General features: G+C 36.6%; 1 protein-coding gene across 1 annotated transcript in view; it reads left to right on the top strand.

The window, feature by feature from the left end:
• Positions 1–4,700: 4,700 nt before the first annotated feature.
• The window catches only part of LOC132119719 (spectrin beta chain, non-erythrocytic 1-like), a 90,086-nt gene continuing 77,935 nt past the window's right edge, over positions 4,701–16,851 (top strand). Inside the window, exon 1 of the mRNA XM_059529915.1 lies at positions 4,701–4,854. The gene's annotated coding sequence lies outside the window, so the exon portion shown is untranslated. The remainder of the gene's footprint in view (positions 4,855–16,851) is intronic.

Here is a 16,851-nt window from a genome sequence, read left to right as displayed (position 1 = left end):
AGTAGATCGTTTATTTTTATTCAGTAGCATTAAACATTCATGTTTTCATTTTATTTACTTTATTAACAAATGTATGTGTGTATTAGCAGCGTTTTCTCAAGTTAAAGTTGTTAACATGAACATCTGCTGTTTATTTCTGTCGATGTGCACACTTTTATAGCATTATGTGTATTGGGTTCGCGAATCATTTGAGTCAGTTCGGGAGTTCAAAGCGGGTTCGCGAATCATTTGAGTCAATTTGGGGATCGCGAATCATTTAAATCAGTTCGGGAGTTCGTAGCGGGATCGCGAATCATTTGAGTCACTTTGGGGATCGCGAATCATTTGAATCAGTTCGGGAGTTCGTAGTGGGATCGCGAATCATTTGAAGCAGTTCGTAGCGGGATCGCAAATCATTTGAGTCATCTGACTCCAGTTTGGGAGTTGGAGCGGGATCGCGAATCATTTGAGTCAGTTCGGGAGTTCGTAGCGAGAACGCGAATCATTTGAGTCAGTTTGGGGATCGCGAATCATTTGAATCAGTTCGGGAGTTCGTAGCGGGATCGCGAATCATTTGAGTCAGTCCGGGAGTTCGTAGCAGGATCGCGAATCATTTGAGTCAGCTCGGGAGTTCAAAGCGGGTTCGCGAATCATTTGAGTCAATTTGAGGATTGCGAATCATTTGAATCAGTTCGGGAGTTTGTAGCGGGATCGCGAATCATTTGAGTCAGTTTGGGGATCGCGAATCATTTGAAGCAGTTCGTAGCTGGATCGCGAATCATTTCAGTCAGTTCGGTTCTATGCGCGGGCGTCCTCCCACAAGTCAAGAGAGATTTTAAACAAACACTTTCAGTTAACCAAATGAAACAATACACATTTTAATGCTATAAAAGTCTGCACATTGAGAGAAATAAACAGCAGTTGTTCATGGTAACAACTTCTTTAACTTGAGCCAACACTGCTAATACACAAATACATTTGTTAATAAAAAAAAAAAACGAAAACATGAATGTTTCAATGCTATTGAATAAAAAGAAACGATCCACTCGAAAGTCTCTGCTCATCATGACAGGACCTGGATCAGTGTGTGCTGCGTCTCGGGCCGATGACGTCACTTCCAGGGAGGCATGTTGTACACGCCCCGTCCCTTGACTCCGCCCCCACGCCAAAACAGTGCCACAAAGAGAGACGTGCAGAAAAATGAAGCGCAAAGGAAAAATGGTATCGCAAGCTCAAACTAGATTGACACGCAAAATAAAAGCAGCGTTGCAAATAAATGAATAGATATGACCATGGAAAATATGTATTGCAAAATCATTGCTTTCGCTCTCTTTCATTTATGTTTTGCAATTCTTTATTTTTGTTTGCAAAAAGCAAATTTATTTTCCATAGTACTTTAATTTTCATTTGCAAAACTTTATTTTCTTTTGCAAAACATAAATTTTTTGCGTATATATAAGTCGTTAAATTGACTCCATAGTATATGGATAGGCATTTTTAACTAATTTAGTATAGTTCTAATTACGTTTTCCATGCATGTTTAGGTGTGATATGTGAACTCGTATTTTTTTGTTTTAATGATGTGCCTTTTAACAGTATCAAGTATATTCAAAAACTAAACAAATCGTGCCTAAAAAGTGCATACATCTAGGCTAATGTAAAGTTACACGATGAAGTCATACTAGTGGCGTGTGCATTTTGAGTGCGTTCTTTCACTGCATTATTCGGTGTATTCAAATGCATTCATGAATGTGGTTGAATGATCACAAAATTCAAGATATGAATGAATAAATGAATAATAACCTAAAGAACCTTTGTGCCAAAAGGGTTCTTTCTTGTCATTATAGAACCTTTTTAGCATAAAAGGTTCTTTGGAGTTGAGTAAAGAACCCTATGGTTCTATATAGAACCCCAATGAACCCTTTTTTCTAAGAGTTTGTTGTCATAACGTTCACCTTGGAGATTGAAAAGGTTTCTTTTTTGAGACCCCAGGAGCCCAAATTCAGACCCACAACAATAAAACCCACAGAAGAGGTGGGAGTTCAAATGAGGAATCTTTATATTACCAAACTGCAGGGAGAGGAAGAGTAGATATAAGTCATGATCTGCAAGATTAAACACAATCTGATGTGATCCGACAACCTCAGAGAAAACCAGTGTTGAGCTGCTGCAAGAGCTTTAGAAGCACAGCAGCTGTGGTCAAAGAGTCGTGTGTTCTGATTGGTGGATGATGATGATGAGCGGATAAAGACTAGAGCAATCAAATAGTGCGAGAGTGATCTGCTCACCTGGTTATGTTCGTGGATGTTTCGATGTGGAAAGCAGTTCGGAATGGAAATATTGATATTTTATACAACCCGAATTCCGGAAAAGTTGGGACGTTTTTTAAATTTTAATAAAATGAAAACTAAAGGAATTTCAAATCACATGAGCCAGTATTTTATTCACAATAGAACATAGGTAACGTAGCAAATGTTTAAACTGAGAAATTTTACACTTTTATCCACTTAATTAGCTCATTTAAAATTTAACGCCTGCTACAGGTCTCAAAAAAGTTGGCACGGGGGCAACAAATGGCTAAAAAAGCAAGCAGTTTTGAAAAGATTCAGCTGGGAGAACATCTAGTGATTAATTAAGTTAATTGATATCAGGTCTGTAACATGATTAACTATAAAAGCTTTGTCTTAGAGAAGCAGATTCTCTCAGAAGTAAAGATGGGCAGAGGCTCTCCAATCTGTGAAAGACTGCGTAAAAAAATTGTGGAAAACTTTAAAAACAATGTTCCTCAACGTCAAATTGCAAAGGCTTTGCAAATCTCATCATCTACAGTGCATAACATCATCAAAAGATTCAGAGAAACTGGAGAAATCTCTGTGCGTAAGGGACAAGGCCGGAGACCTTTATTGGATGCCCGTGGTCTTCCGGCTCTCAGACGACACTGCATCACTCATCGGCATGATTGTGTCAATGACATTACTAAATGGGCCCAGGAATACTTTCAGAAACCACTGTCGGTAAACACAATCCGCCGTGCCATCAGCAGATGCCAACTAAAGCTCTATCATGCAAAAAGGAAGCCATATGTGAACATGGTCCAGAAGCGCCGTCGTGTCCTGTGGGCCAAGGCTCATTTAAAATGGACTATTTCAAAGTAGAATAGTGTTTCATGGTCAGACGAGTCCAAATTTGACATTCTTGTTGGAGATCACGGACGCCGTGTCCTCCGGGCTAAAGAGGAGGGAGACCTTCCAGCATGTTATCAGCGTTCAGTTCAAAAGCCAGCATCTCTGATGGTATGTGGGTGCATAAGTGCATACGGTATGGGCAGCTTGCATGTTTTGGAAGGCTCTGTGAATGCTGAAAGGTATATAAAGGTTTTAGAGCAACATATGCTTCCCTCCAAACAACGTCTATTTCAGGGAAGGCCTTGTTTATTTCAGCAGGACAATGCAAAACCACATACTGCAGCTATAACAACAGCATGGCTTCGTCGTAGAAGAGTCCGGGTGCTAACCTGGCCTGCCTGCAGTCCAGATCTTTCACCTATAGAGAACATTTGGCGCATCATTAAACGAAAAATACGTCAAAGACGACCACGAACTCTTCAGCAGCTGGAAATCTATATAAGGCAAGAATGGGACCAAATTCCAACAGCAAAACTCCAGCAACTCATAGCCTCAATGCCCAGACGTCTTCAAACTGTTTTGAAAAGAAAAGGAGATGCTACACCATGGTAAACATGCCCCGTCCCAACTATTTTGAGACCTGTAGCAGAAATCAAAATTGAAATGAGCTCATTTTGTGCATAAAATTGTAAACTTTCTCAGTTTAAACATTTGCTATGTTATCTATGTTCTATTGTGAATAAAATATTGGCTCATGTGATTTGAAAGTCTTTTAGTTTTCATTTTATTAAAATTTAAAAAACGTCCCAACTTTTCCGGAATTCGGGTTGTATGTTAACAACATACTTTTCGTACCTTAATTTCAGTAAATGTTATGAAATTAGAGAACTAAGCCAATAGTAGCGCTGGCGGAGTCATTTGATTTGGATGGGAACTTCAGATTGTGAATCATTTGAGTTAGTTCGGGAGTTCGGAGCGGGTTCGCGAATCATTTTATGCCGCGTTTCCACCGAAATTACCCGGAACATTTGTACCAGGAACTTTTTTCCCAGGAACTTTTTTCCCCCAGACCTGTTGCTTCCTGCGTTTCCACCGCGGTGTAAAGTACCGGGAAGATTAGGCAAATAGACTGGTGACGTAGGTCTGCGCGCGTTTCTCAATACAAAGTGCGCTGATTTTGGGCGTGCATCCTCGGTAGTGCGGACTTTGTGCATTCGTCTCGGGAGTGTGATGTCTGCGATGACGCAAATCCGGTAAATCTGCAATCAGCAGCATACTTGATAACATCAGTCAGCTGACCATGGCTACTGCAATTTTCCTCTCTGTACATTTACAATAAAACCAAATGGGATATCAAATACCACTGCCTCCTTTCGTTTTCATGTAAACATAATAACAGCTGCAGAAATGTACTTAGTTCAGGGAAATGTGTATATACAGTCATTACAATGAAACTAAATATATACTGTACACATCTGAACGCAAGAAACGAATCAGTGAATCGCTTCGTTCGAACAAGCGAATCGATTCGCTAAAATGAATCAAACTTCTCCCCACTACTATGACGAAGTCCGCGCTGTCTCGCTGTAGTAGAGCGCGCAGATTCCCCGCCCCGCGTCTCGGTGCAGCAGCTGACGGGGAGGGAGGCAGTGCGCATCGGTCACTCCCAGCGCAGTGTGTCCAGCCTCTCTCTCGCTCTGCGCGCTGCGGACTCCGAACGCGGTGAAGTTTATCACGTATTCGTTCATCGGTAAGTACAAACAAACCCTTTATTTTATCCTCGGATGTTTTATTGAAAACACACAGGCTGAAACGCGTTCGCGTAGACCGCGTTTGCCGCAATAATAACAGTGATTTTCTCATAAATACGTGGGTGGTGATGTAGTCCAAATGAGAGGAGTTTGCGTCAATGACATAAATCAAGGTGTATCAAATGCCGATCCAGATTTGGAGGCCCTAATGCATTCAAATAAGCATTGTTATTTTATATATTTAATGTTATATAGTTACAATCAAGTGGGAATCATGTGGGATAACGGTACAGTAGAATATAGATGCAAACAGGCGTGGTCAGATCCTGAGACTGGAGTTTTGCCTTATTCAAAGGGCAGACATGCATTTGCATAACCAGAGGTTACTGTAATCATTATTCTTATTCTGTATGTAGGCTATGTGATTTACCAGTTGGTAACTCGTAATCTAATGATATAAATGCGTAAATCTGGCGCGTTACTCTCCGTGACCTGAAATGGACGTTGATCCGGTGCCCATCATCTCACTGCGGTATTTTAAAGAGAAATTACCATTTCACAAGTTAATGTCTCGCGACAGACATCCTTGAACATCCTTCAATCATTGTGTTTTCACACCTCGGGCGTCGCGTCGCGTCCGTCTGTTTGCGAACGATAATCAAAGGCCATTCGTGACGTTTCCTGCAGTTGTGGATTTAAATTGTGGTAATATCTTCAGAGGTTGTTTAATGGGGACACAGAGAGTGTGTGTGTGTGTTTGTTTGTCATGTTGCAGCACTCATGCGGCCTTTGCGTGCTTATTCTGAATCTGGGCAAGAGCGCACAAATCGCACTAAATAAATAACGCACATTTACGCAGATGCCACATTAGCGCTTAATGGAAACATGAGACTAGTGCAGCAAAACAGTCGAACATGATGTCATAATGGCACGCATGTAATGCACCGAGAGTGTTTCTGATGTCATAAAGCCACGCGCATGACACATGACGTATACTAGCGTACTGTGCAACCTGTTCTTTAATATTATACACGAAGATACATCTTTCAAATGCGTTTTGCATGACCTCGTTGCATTGCATGACTCAACAAGTGGTATCCAATTGTCATTGCAGATATTAAAACGGCTATTTTGCACTGTATTCCAATTTGTTATTTATTCTTTGCATAAATGTTGTCAATAAAAAGTTAAAAGGCACAGAAAATGGATAGTTAGGATAGTGCATTCGATTTTCATGAGTTCAGACTTGTACATGCTATTTTCATATGTAGGTATTTATCTGATGCAATGTGTCAAAGAGCCAGCAATATTCAGATTTTTTTTACACTGTTGTGTACAGTATGCTTATGAATTAGTATGATAGTACGCCATTGCAAACACAGCCTGAATGGCCTGCCGAGAGCAAAACAGTCCCCATAGAAATCTAGTCTCTCCCGGCAACGTTCACCAGAGATGACGAGGAGTGCATTGTGTGCTCTGACAGAAGGATATTTCATTGGTTTAATGGTGGGAGGCGTGAGAGGATTTGGAGGTGTTAAAGAAGACCTGAAACTTGCTAATTCACCGGAATTTAAAGCAGCTCCAGATGGTTTTGTTGGACACCCTGGAGTGACGCTGCTCACATATTCCATTTGTTTTTACACTAGAGCCACACCTACTATATATCATGACCACATTTAGTCTCTGGGTGACGTTTACGTTTGCACCTGGATATTAAATCATGAGGATTTTCTAAGGAGTTTTTTTTATGCACATACACTTTTAAAAATAAAGGTTTCAAAAGGTTTTTTTTTTTTTGCAGTGAAGCCATAAAAGAAACAGTTTTGATTCCCCAAAGAACCTTCCAGTAAAAAGTTCTTAAAAGAGCCATTTTGAAACTGTAAAGTACATTTTATAGTTCCATTGGTGTTAATGGTTCTTCATGGAACCATCAGTGCCAATAAAAATCCATTAGAGTATCGGCATATGCATTATTCAGGTAAGGTTTGACTCCTTATAAAAAGAGCATGCTGTTTCTTTAAATAACCTTTTGTCTTTGCATGCATATAATGTGAATAAGATCTAATGTGGAACTATTTCTCATGAAACATTCTTCACATTGGTGTGAAATGGAATTTCATTTGATGATTCAGGCAACACCATGTTGCTTTTTGCTTTCTGGAAGGTAAATTACTTTTTCATTTCTTCTCTAATTAATATTTACCCCTTCCATTTTATATTTCAATCAAGATTTGGCATATGATTGAGTCCGTTTCTTTAGTAAAAGCATTGGTTCTGGTTGAGCTCTTGCCAGGTCTTCCAAATGTAGTGGTCTTTAAGAGCCTGGCACAGAAAATGCACTCTGCATTAGTTTTTTTCTTCTTCTTGATGCATCAGCTTTATGCAGACCTATGTGCTCAAGCAGGCATCCTTAGCTTGCTTTACAGCTATAGCATTGCAGTTTGGCCTTAAACAAGCTCTACACCAATGCAGGTGCTTTGGATCTCGGTTTCATGCATTGCTTTTTTGAAATGTGAAATGACTATATTTCATAATGCAATGATAATATGCATTGCAACAAGGAGAATAATTGTAGGCGTCTTCATTAGCAGTTTTCATGGCAAGTTTTCTCTCAGCATGGCATAGCAACAGTTATTTAGTTAAAAGAAAAATATTTAAAATAGAATTGTTTACATGTTTATAGTTATCCACTTGATTTCTGGAGGTTTTTACTGCTAGAACAATACAACAATGCATGTTAAAGGAATAGTTCACTCAAAAAGGACAATTTGCATAATATATCATTTTTGGAGAAATGTAGCATTGCATCAGTGTCTCGTCGACGGATGCTCTGCAGTGAATGGGTGCCGTCAGAATGAGAGTCCAAACACCTGATAAATACTTCACAATAGCACTTCAGTCCATCAGTTTACATCTAAAGAAAAACAAAGACTGAGCTTTTGAAAGCATGCTTAACTTCAAAACCATAACTAAAGTCCATAATCCATAATAAGGCTTCTGTCGTGAAAAAGTGGTCTCATCTGAATCAGGATAGAAATCCCATTCACAGCAAATGTGCCAATCCAAATGTGTTGAATAAACAAACTCTTCATCTTGGATGAGAGTGCATTCTCAGCTAATTTTAATTTCTGCATGTATGTTTCTAGCCTATCTGAGTAATGAAACCTTGATTTGCATCCCATGAAACCATTTATATAGGCTCCAGTGCATTGAAGTTTGATTGATTGTTTACCGTCAGTATGAGCTTCTCATTAAACATGCTTATAGTATTAATCAAATCCCAATCTCTTTCCTGCACTTCTGTGAACTGTTTGATTCTCTTCATTGCAGCCAAACATAAAGAGGTACAATTCAGAGACTCTTCCCTCGATATTTCCATCATGTGAATGGCTTTCGGTGCGCCTGTCCAATAACAGCAGCTTAGTTTCCCTCCAATACTTCCCAACAAAATAGAGCTTCCACTCAAGAGTAGCGAAGTGTGCAGTGACACAATATCACAGGGCCTTTTTTATAAAGGGATACCTGATGTACGGTTCATTCACAGCACAGACTGTGTTACAGTAGGACAGGTGGAGGGGCTTCGGTGTTTACTGTCAGGGACGCTCTGTGTGTTAAAGAGGGGAGGAGCGCTCCAGGTTTGGGGGACCAGCTGTCATGACGGTGGACAACAGGTGAGGGACACATGGTCCCTATGGGGGGCCCCTAGAAAGAGAGCACTGTTTGTGTTAGGACTGGGTGATAAAGTTAGAAAAAATATATCAAATATTTTTTTTAAAGAAAAATTCAGTATTTTCTGCCTTTGAAACTATTTGATATACATTTTAGGTTTTGTATTTGAAATTTAGAATTTTTTCATTTCCTTTTCGATCAAAAAAATAAGCATAACTGTTGCAAAATAAATTCAAAATGGTAAATGCAAAAAGTAAAAGAGAGAAAAAAAAATACTGGAAATATTGAAAGCATGATTTTTCCATGCTGTTTTTCACAAAGCGAACATAAGGCACTTTAAAATCCTTGCAGAATTCACCATTCTTTTTCTATCAGCAAAATTATATATTATATAACAGTTTTCATTGTAAAATGCATTTAAAGTAATCAGTAAATCTTGTTTTTGAACCAGTATGCAAATGAATCAGACTTCTCAATGCAATGTAAAATCATAACGCATCATTTAAAAAATATTGAAAAGTTTACATTTTATTTATGTTTTAATTAATATAAAAATATATGTAAAATATATAAAAATAAAAAATTTAGTTGGAAATACTAAGATCATTTAAATGTGTTTTTATTAATAAAATATTTTTCATATACATCACCGAGCAAATGATTAAAAGGAAGGATTCAAAACAATCATTAATGATATGTTAAAATCATACACCATTTAAAATGATAGATTTTTTATTACAGTCAAAATAATCATGATTTTTCTAAATAAATTCAAAATTTTAAACGCAAAAGTATCTGTTTTATGCTAAAAGAAAAACAGAAAAAATAATGCATGGTTTCACATGCTGTTTTTTACTTATTGAACACAAGGGAAAATTTAATGATACATTCTTATTAATAAAGCTTTAAAACCTTTGTGGCAATCACCATTTTAATAAATAATATAGTATATGTATTAATTCTTTCCCAGGTGTATGTTTTGACTTTTTTAGCGACAGATCTTTTATTTTCTGTATTTTGACACATCTGAGTTAAACAGATTACTGAAACAGAAAAACTATTGGGCGGGGATTCGCTTCTATGCATCAGTTGTTGATTGGATGTTGAGATGTGGGCGTGTCTATTTGGGAGCTTAAAGGGGCGGAGTTTAAACTCCAAAAATCCAGTTTGATTGAACATCACAAGGTCAAAATATCTATAAGATGCATTTAGAAAACAGATAGGGTGGATTTTCATTTCTTTCTAAAAACAGCTCACGTCTTCTCTGTGTTTGTACAGCTGCCGCTCCTCGGGCTGCCTGGAATTTAATTTACGCTCTTATTTTTGGGTCTGAGAGCATCTAATCCAGTGGCGGCAGATGGACAGAAAGCCATTCGTCTGCCCGGTCGCTTTGATACTAACTGCTTTGAGCCCCTTTGCGACCTCAAAGGAAGCTAAACTAATTGCAACGTCCAGTTGTGTCTCAGAGTCCGAGCTGAAGGATGCATTATTGCAGATCAAACATCATTCTCAGAAGCGTTTTGTAGTTTTGAACACACGCCCTGCACAGTCTGACAAAGGCGTGTGTCAGAACATTCTGTACAGGCTTAGATCATGTCTTTATTTTGGTTAATTTCTGTAATATTCTGTCCAGTGTTCAGATTTAGCTTGAACCAGATGTGCATGGCTCTAACAAATCAAATAAAGCAGTTGCATCCTATCAGTTAAGCAAATAAAAGGCATGTGTCGTGTATATGTTGGTGTGGATCTCGGGCGATGGCTGATGTGCTCGGAGCAAACAGAGATTGAATTAGAGGGAAAAAAGTCCCGAGGGACTGGGTGAGGTCTGCATTGCTCCTCTTTTCTCCTGCTTTCTCCTCCTCTTCTCTCCTCTTCTCGGTCATTTGATCCCTTCGCTCTCTGCGTCTGAAGTGTGTCTGTTGATGTTTTTCAGGATCATGAGATGATTAGAGAAGTATAAGGCTTTTAAAAGCCATTAGAAGAAATCTCTTGAAAATACTTCTTCCCAGTGGAAATTTGTGTTTTTATTAAAAATTTGTTATTTGATATATTTACCGTTTTTAGTTTTTTTATAGTAGATTTTATTTATATTTTAGGTTATTATAAGTTTTTTTGTTGACAAGGTAAAAGTTTAGAGCAATAAAATTAATAATTAGAATTTTGGGTTAATTTAGCAAGAATTATTTGAAGTCAAATCTTTTGCTTAGAGGAAGAGAAAAAGTACAATTGATATATATTTCATTTTATATTAAATGTTTTTTATAGTAGGTTTTATTTACATTTTAAGTCATGTTTTTTGTTGACAAAGTAAAATTATAAAACAATAAAATTAATAATTTGGATTTTGGGAAAATTTTACAATAATTATTTGAACTCAAATCTTTTGCTTAGAGTAAGAGAAAAAGTTAATTTTATATATTATATATTTCTTTTTATATTTACCGTTTTTATTTATAGTTTTTTTATTGTAGATTTTATTTCTATTTTAAGTCATACAAATTATTATTTTTTTATTTAAAAAAATTACATAGCAATAAAATGAATCCTTTTGATTTGGGGAAAACTTAACAAGAATTATTTGAAATCGAATCTTTTGCTGAGTTAAAGAGAAAAATGTAATTATTAATAAATTCCATATATATATAAATAAATAAAATAAATTGGTAGTAATAAACCAAATAAAAAAATAATTAATAGATTTTTTTAATATATATAATGATTATTTATTTTTTAATTATGCCCAACTCTATTTATTGGCTAAATATTGATAGTGGATGAAGTAAAACCAAAAATATACCAACAATATACCAACGTAAAATAACAAACGTATTTTATATTGTTACGTATTTTACATTTCATTAATTTATACAATCTCAGTTTTCCTCTAAAAATCTTGCATTTCCACCAAATCAAATCATATAAATTCATACAAAATCTCATAAAATAGTTACATTTTCTAATGAGATCCGATTGGTAAAACTGGTTTAAAAGTTTTGACTTGTGAGTGAATCGTTATTTTGATTCAATGAAACCTTTGAATCAGTTCACTGAGTTCATTAATGAATTGATTCGAATTTGAATCAATCAGGTATCAAAAAAAAAAAACACACTTTTTAGAGAAAGTTTAGAGATGATCATTCACGCTTATAGTTTTTCTATAGTCACTTGATTGATTCCTTATGTATGTAAGTTTGCAGATTTTATGCTGGCTTCTTTGGGATTTGCCATTATTATTATTATTATTATTGAGTTATGAAGTACATAAAGGGGAGTTTTCATAGTAATGCCATAGAAGTACCGTTTTTGGTTCCCTAAAGAAACTTTCAATCATTGATTCTAAAAAAAAGAACAATTTTTTTCTTATTTTATGATTTGCAATTTTTTTTCTACTATCAGTAAAATAGAGCAAGAGAATTCAGATCTTAAATTTTTTTTTATCGGCAGATAAAACAAGAAATTAATCAGTTTGTTGTGAAGCCGTGCCTTTTTATAAGCATCATTAACAAAAACAGAAGAAATGAATCACTGGAGAGACATGAATGCATCCCCATCAGCTGCTCTTTTACATGTTAAGGTGCTCGTTCTGAAGCTCATCTTGTGAACACTATGTGAACATGAACACAGCTATTAATTGTTGTTGTTAGGTTTAATAAAGCCGCTGTAGAATGCTAAGAAATGAAAGCACGTTTCCTCTGTTTGGAGCTTTTTATCGTGACAGCGCAGAGCTTTAGAGCCAGGCTTTCAAGGTCACGATGCTGCTCTGTAATACAGATTTCCCTGCTGTTTTTCTTATTAATGCATCCTCTCTCCGGCTCGTCCTTTCACTTGTATCATCACAGCAGAATATGTTCATCCGTGAATTTGTGAATAATTCCTCACATCCTATCGAGACACTTATCTTCACATCTGTCTGAATGAAGTCATGGAGAACATGAGGTCATCTGAAACACTGGACGCTCCATGTGTCTCCCGAGTTTCCCATAGTCCCCATGCATGACTCAAACAGGAAGTGCTTGTGCGTGTGCATCTCTAAATGCGGTTGGTTTAAAGGGTCCTGTACATTTCTAAGGCTGATTGCATCAACAGGAAAGTGAATTAAAGTTGTCGGGAATATGTGTGTATCAGACGACCCGTCTGCTTTTAAAAGATTTGGAGATTGTTTAAAGCTCAATGCAATGTTTCCTTTGTTGACATATTTCCTATTATAAAAACCTCAGAGGTCTAAAATTCCTGTGTTTTTCCTTGTAGTTTTATATTGTATTTTCCGCATAGTGCCGAAAATGTAATGTGTCATTTGAGGAAGATGCTTATTATCTAACCGAATGGTGTCATATTTCACTTGTTGATCAGATAAAAGCTCATTTTGTCAGTGTTTTGGTCATGGGGTGCTCAGATATTGATTTTAAAGGTTAGTAAGTAAAGTGAAGGTCTTCGACCTGCCTGAAGGGCATCAGCGAGGAAGCAGCTGTAGGTCTGTTTGTTAGTGGCTCGTCTCTTGTATCTGGGTTATCTCTGATAACATGAGAGCCGGGATATTCCCACACTCACACGGACCAATGAGGGGCAGAGCACTCGTGCAGACCTGAAGAGACTCCAATCTCAGCGCATTCCAGAGCTGGACTTTACATCAGTCAGTGTACAAGACTTGAATACTCCCAAATAATAATTGCTCCAAAGCAAGCAAGCAAACAAACAAACAAGTAAAATGAAAAGATTTTATAATAGAAAAATAAAATTCACAATAAAAAATTACATTTGATTAATGCTACGTAATATATATATATGAATATATATATGAATATATATATATTACGTAATTTCATACATGAATATTTTATAAAGAATAAAAAATGTTGCAAAAAATGTGCTTAATTTTGTTAAAAATACATCATATATAAAAATGTTTATATAGAATGTATATAAAATGTATATATAGAAAATTGTAAATTATGCAAATAAATATATATATTTGTTTTTTATTTCTTATAATTGTATTTATTTTGATATTTGGCAAAATATAAATATATGCAAAATGTAATTTATTTCTTTATATATATTTTTATTCTTATAATTTTTTTCTCTTTATATATGTGTAAAATATAAATATATATGCAAAATATCATTTATTTCTATTAATTTTAGCATTAAAAAGGCCTAAATAAATTTAAAAAAAAAGTAATGTAAATGTTTTATGATATAAAAACAAAATAATAGTCAAATGTGTGCGTGTATGTGTGTGTGCAAAATATAAAATATGCAAATATATTTACAGTTTTCTTTTTTCTTTTTTAAATTCTGTTGTAAAATAGAACCTAGACATGAAGGGTTTGTGACATCTCAGATTGGAGAAGTTTGATTCATAGAGCTATTTTAGGTTTGACGGGAAACCTTTGGTCTCTGGTTTAGATCGAAGTCTATGGGCCTCAGGAAGTGATGTCATAATGGAGCTGATTCTCTGGCTGCTGTGACACTGAGAGCTGATGGTGTCTCCAGAGATCTGACACTGAAACACACACACACACACACACACACACACACAATATGAATATGAACACACTGAAGACTATCAAACACTAATCAATCAATACCTACTGACATACATAGTCACTCAAAATACATAGCTAAAAATCAACATGACAATCATTTCATCTTGCATGAATTTAGTGTGAATTTAGTTTCTTTTTTCATATATTTGATTATTTATTATTATTTTTGTATTTATTTGATTTTTTATTACTTTATTTAGATTATTTCTTTTCTTTCTTTCTTTCCTTCTTTTTTATTCTATTTATTTCTATTATTATAATTTTGTCTTTCTTTCTTTTTTCTTTTTTCTTTTAATTTCTTTATTTTTTATTCTTTCTTTTATATTTTACTTTTATTTATTCATTCTGTCCATACGTTTATTCATTCATTCATTCATTCATGCATTCTTTACAGAAGTGAGGTGTTTTGAATCGTTAAAGTGTGGTAAATAATTGTCTTATTGTTAAAGACAATTAATTTATGATTTTGGAGAGGAATGTTGGAGTTCTTGTTGAGAATAATCTGAGTTTGAGATGTTGAGCTCTTCTGGAGAAACATCTTGAGAAGTCTGCATTAGCTCTCAGTTCAGTCTCTCTTTATCCTCTTATAAGGACACTTGCTCTTTTAAAACGATCTCTCTTGTGTGAGAGTACTGAGTGAACTGAGTGTCTGGTTAACTGTAAATGGGCTGATTCAAGGTTACACAGCTGATCTACAGGCCTGGATCGAGGACTCTCGACTGACGCCTCACATCTGTTAGCTATATATCAAGCTAAGCTAGCGGCATGTGTTCCACAGAGAAATAAAAAATACAGAATAATAATATCTTTTGGCTGCATTCTGGCCACGCTGCGACTGAACTGGACTCGTCCTCACATTTGATCTGTTGACTGGTTTAATTAACATGATTTATGTTTGAGTTGTTCAATGAACATTTCTTTGTAAGAGTGATGCATGGGAGATATGGTCTGCATGTGGAAAGAAGAAATAATGCCTGGCTGCCGACAAAATAATGCAAATAATAGCACACATATTGTACATTTTTATACAGTTACATAAATGTTAATATTTTATTCATCGACTTTATAAAAAAAGCTGTTCTAGAATATAAACTGTGACAACTTAAAAGTTTCAAAATTTACAATATGTGCATATATCATGAAAAAACAATTCTAATAAATTATATTTCCCACATTTTAATAACCCCCCAAAAACATAAATAAATAAAAAAATGATATGTTTGTGTGTGATGAAAAAAAAATAGGATTAGATAGATAGATGGATAGATGGATACATAGATAGATGGATAGATAGATTGATGGATAGAGTCGGATAGAGTCAGATAGATGGATGGATAGAGTCGGATGGATGGATAGAGTCAGATGGATGGATAGAGTCGAATGGATGGATAGAGTCAGATGGATGGATAGAGTCAGATAGAGTCGGATGGATGGATAGAGTCAGATAGAGTCGGATGGATGGATAGAGTTGGATGGATGGATAGAGTCAGATGGATGGATAGAGTCGGATGGATGGATAGAGTCGAACGGATGGATAGAGTCAGATGGATGGATAGAGTCGGATGGATGGATAGAGTCGAATGGATGGATAGAGTCAGATGGATGGATAGAGTCAGATGGATGGATAGAGTCGGATGGATGGATGGAGTCGAATGGATGTATAGAGTCGAATGGATGGATAGAGTCAGATGGATGGAGTCAGATGGATGGATAGAGTCAGATAGATGGAGTCAGATGGATGGATAGAGTCAGATAGAGTCGGATGGATGGATAGAGTCAGATAGAATCAGATGGATGGATAGAGTTGGATGGATGGATAGAGTCAGATAGAGTCAGATGGATGGATAGAGTCAGATAGAGTCGGATGGATGGATAGAGATGGATGGATAGAGTCGGATAGAGTCAGCTGGATGGATAGAGTCGGATGGATGGAGTCAGATGGATGGATAGAGTCAGATAGAGTCGGATGGATGGATAGAGTCAGATAGAGTCAGATGGATGGATAGAGTTGGATGGATGGATAGAGTCAGATAGAGTCAGATGGATGGATAGAGTTGGTTGGATGGATAGAGTCAGATAGAGTCAGATGGATGGATAGAGTCAGATAGAGTCGGATGGATGGATAGAGATGGATGGATAGAGTCGGATAGAGTCAGCTGGATGGATAGAGTCGGATGGATGGATTGAGTCGGATGGATGGATAGAGTCGGATGGATGGATAGATAGAGTCGAATGGATGGATAGAGATGGATGGATAGAGTCGGATAGAGTCAGCTGGATGGATAGAGTCAGATAGAGTCAGATGGATGGATAGAGTCAGATAGAGTCAGATGGATGGATAGAGTCAGATAGAGTCAGATGGATGGATAGAGTCAGATAGAGTCAGATGGATGGATAGAGTCAGATGGATGGATAGAGTCAGATAGAGTCAGATGGATGGATAGAGTCAGATAGAGTCGGATGGATGGATAGAGTCGAATGGATGGATAGAGTCAGATGGATGGATAGAGATGGATGGATAGAGTCGGATGGATGGATAGAGTCGGATGGATGGATAGAGTCGAATGGATGGATAGAGTCAGATGGATGGATAGAGTCAGATAGAGTCGGATGGATGGATAGAGATGGATGGATAGAGTCAGATGGATGGATAGAATCACATAGAGTCGGATGGATGGATAGAGTCGGATGGATGGATAGAGTCAGATGGATGGATAGAGATGGATGGATAGATTCAGATGGATGGATAGAGTCGGATGGATGGATAGAGTCAGATAGAGT

The sequence above is a fragment of the Carassius carassius genome, chromosome 38, assembly GCF_963082965.1.
Source record: "Carassius carassius chromosome 38, fCarCar2.1, whole genome shotgun sequence".
NCBI classification, from domain to species: Eukaryota; Metazoa; Chordata; class Actinopteri; order Cypriniformes; family Cyprinidae; genus Carassius; species Carassius carassius.
Note: the sequence above shows the minus strand (reverse complement) of the source record. Positions and strands in the feature narration are given on the sequence as shown.